General features: G+C 37.2%; 1 long non-coding RNA gene across 1 annotated transcript; it reads right to left on the bottom strand.

The window, feature by feature from the left end:
* Positions 1–638: 638 nt before the first annotated feature.
* Positions 639–2,940, bottom strand: LOC142830323 (uncharacterized). The gene is made up of 2 exons (XR_012905493.2): positions 2,671–2,940; positions 639–1,611 (listed from the first exon to the last, which is right to left on the bottom strand). It is a non-coding gene; the product is annotated as an uncharacterized LOC142830323 (long non-coding RNA).
* Between the last annotated feature and the right edge of the window lie 731 nt (positions 2,941–3,671).

Below are 3,671 nucleotides of genomic sequence, written 5' to 3' on the forward strand. Positions count from 1 at the left end.
CAGACCCACTTCCTCAGATCAAATAGTGGAAGAAAATAGTCACAACCATATATACCAAAGGATACAATTAAAAAAATGAACACATATGAAAAGGACAAATAACATTTCAGAACAGAAGGGGGATGCGGGGTGGGGAGGTAAATGTCTGTGAGCTAATGGTATTAGAGGTGGGAAAAGGTAAATGTCTGTGAGCTAATGGTATTAGAGGTGATAATTGGGGAAGCTATCTTTGTAATGGGTAAGATAGTTAGCGTCTTTGTTGAGACCGACGCGTAGAGTGACGAATTTTAGCATGAATGACAGTTCAGAGGATTCTCTTTCAAGTGCAGATTTAAAAGGCTTCTGCAGCAGGATGCAGGTAATTAAGTCGTTGAGACAGTGTCCTTTCTGGTTGAAATGGCAAGAAACTGTTTTTTCTTTGTGAATGAATAGGAGCTGTGACAGAATTAATATTCTACTTTGCAAAATAGTAGTGTCCAGACCAGGGGATGTCTGAGTTCTCCCGTATGCCCAATAAAAGTGTTCAGAATATCTTTTGTTATGTTCATAGCCACACTTGAATTATGAAAAAGTTGGTAATATCACCTTACAAACATAGGAATAACAAAAAAAAAGGCAGCCTTCAGATTACCACTCTGTTTAACTCCATCAATGGTAATTACCATCCTGCCCAACATTATTTTAGTCAAGCCAAGCTGCTGAATGAATCATTTCTACTTGCTGGATTCACCAAATTAATAGTATTGTGGATATGCTGGATGTGGGGAGAGGGGCATGGGGAGCAGTTAGCAAGCAGAACTCATTAATTTTATTCTGTAAAAGCCCTGCAAAGAAACTCCAGCAAATCACACTATGGGGACAAAACCTGTTTTAGCTGATGAGCTATAAAAACTGATATTAAAATGACTGATTGCATGACTGTTGAGCAGTTGCTACCAAGTCCAATAGCAGTAACTGGTGATACTCGTCTCTCTAATTGTGCTGGGTAAAAGTAACTTTGCCAGCAGTTCACAGCAATATTTGGCACAAGTCATAGAGTCATGGCATGTGACCTGCATGCTGACAAAGAGCATACAACCATGTGAATTGACACAAAGTGCCAATCCTTGGAGCCACCACAGCAGAAGAGGAAAAATACCGATGATAAAGATGAAAGGAGGACAAAGCCAAGAATTACAAAGGAATCAGGAATAAAAGACACCGAGAAAGAAATGGAGACTTTATGTCATTTCCTGTCCCAAACTATTTCCAGTGTTGTTCACATCTTTTATTTTTACTTCTTACTCCTAACTTTGCTCCTGCATTACAGGTCTACTCTGCTCAATTTCAAGCAGATTCCTGAATCAGGTTTTCTTCCCTCCCCTCCCCTGTAGCTTCAGGGACATCATATCCATAAAAAAACAAAGATAAGAAGGATGCCTCCTCCTCATTTTCTCCTTCTTTTGAATACCAAAGGATGTCAGTAGTTAAAAATATCAGGACAGCTTCTACTGTAATCTATGCAGATTCTTATTTCACTTTCATCACTGTAGTGATAGAGAGCCTTCCAGAATTCCATTTAAGTGATGTGACTAACATCTGCTATATTCTTTCTTTCTTTCATCCTCTCCCCTGAAAAGAAAAAAGCACCCTGATCACACAACTTTCTTTTTAAATCATATGTAGATTGTGTTAGTGTAAGTAAGTTCATGAAAATGCACAATACACTTGGAACAGATAGTGATGTGGTTTATCATTCCTTGTTCCTTCTGAATTACACTCATCAATGCTGGACCAGCCCTTTAGCAACCTGGGTTTGAACTCTCACCTTTGCCATAGTTCTATTTTTATCATAATGCACATGTTAATAGTTCAGCAAACACATTTTCATTCATGAAAATGGATTGTTGGTTTTGGGAGGGAAAAAAGTGGCAACACTGATCCTAATCATCAGTTGAGTTTTCATGCCCAACAAAACTAATTCAAAAGGAGAATATTGGTAGTTTTCACTGGGACTACTTACATCAGAAAAGTGATTCTAGAAATGCATGTCTGGATTTCACAGTGATATAAATCAGTCAGCACAAGGGGACACATTTTCAATTAATCTCTATGTATCAAAAATCAATAAATAATCATGCAATGATTTGATTTGTTTAGGGCTATAGTTCGTAACTGCGGAAGAAATCTTCACCTGGATTGAAATTACAGTAAGAAAAAATGTTATAATGCCTTGATAGTCATTAAACCTTTGGCAAATACTTGTTTATCACTGTATTACAGAGATTTGTAGTAGGCTATTTCCAAGAGATTCAAATTTCAATAAACATGACCCTTGAAGCTTTCAAAAATAAAAACTTTTTTAAGTTTACACTCATGATGAATGAGGCTAAAAAGACTTGTGTAATGCCTTATATAAAGGCATGCATATCAATGAGAGCTAATATATAAATATTTATAAGCATGCTACACTGGGAGAGATGCACACAGAATTCTGTAATATTGTCAAAAGTAAATTTAAGCAAAACTAAGTTCCTGCACTTTTACCCCTTTTTTTCGTTTGCGATAATAAAAACTGTTTTCCCAGTCCTTCTGCCTTGCCCCTTAGCTGATCTAGAAATGCTACAGGGGTTGAGGCTTCGTGACACTCTGAAATGAAAAGAGTATCTCCTTTTTGCACCTTTTCATTACCTCTTTTTTCTTGCTTTGTCCTGGAAATCTCTGAAAGTTACAATGGAACCCTTTTAAAACTTCCTTTTCAACAGTGGTGTGTAGAACTATCCGGGAGAGATATTAAAGAAAGGTGACTGCCAAATTTGTATAATGCAGGCTGGGAGACTGGATCTGTGCATTCTTCCTGTAGCAGGAGAGTTTTCTTTGAAAACAATTTAAACATTACATCATCTCTGTTAGGCGTTACAACTCCTTTGTTCCTGCAGCATGTAAATTTGAGAACAGTAAACTTCGTGAGGGAGGCATATTTTTTTTCTTTCAAAGAGAAATTCCATGTTACAATTCAAAGGCAGATAGCTCAAAGCACTCATACGAGATATTCATTTCAGATAATGCACGAAAGCGCACAAAAACTATGGTATTTCAGGTGGTCCACTCTTGTAATTTGCTAGTATTTGGGGACAGAAAGGATATAAATCCAGTATTATTTTGCCACATTCATCTACTGGAAACTGTCCAATAACAGAAAATGTTCCAACCCTGCTGTTAGCAAAAAGCTTTCCAAAACCCCTTTAAAGGTACACTTACTTGAAAGGCTTCAATTTGCATTAGAAATATCAAGATTGGGTTAGATTGGATTAGAAAGCACCCTTTGTCAGCAACTCATTATTTCCTTTTTGTTCAACAAAGGGAGCCATTTCAGGCACCACTGATCCATTGTGACTTTTCAGGGGGAAAGATTAAGTAGCCATGGTAGTGACATGCTCAGGTATGAAAATTGCTATAACTGTGGACACCATTTTCTAGTGTGGGAATTGATGTAGCTAATTTGTTCCCAGATACTTTCCTTCTCCTGATCACTTAATAGAAATATGATTTTTAATGGTTATAGCCATGGTGGATATTTCCTTTCCAAGTTGGGTGGCTCTGAGATGTGGTCGACGCACTGAAAAATCATAGGCAAAAGTTTTTCAAAAATTAAAAAGAATGTATTTGCCTCTAAGGAAGAATCAATGTAT

Source organism: Pelodiscus sinensis, chromosome 7 (genome assembly GCF_052426305.1).
Source record: "Pelodiscus sinensis isolate ZL-2025 chromosome 7, ASM5242630v1, whole genome shotgun sequence".
Lineage (NCBI taxonomy): Eukaryota > Metazoa > Chordata > Testudines > Trionychidae > Pelodiscus > Pelodiscus sinensis.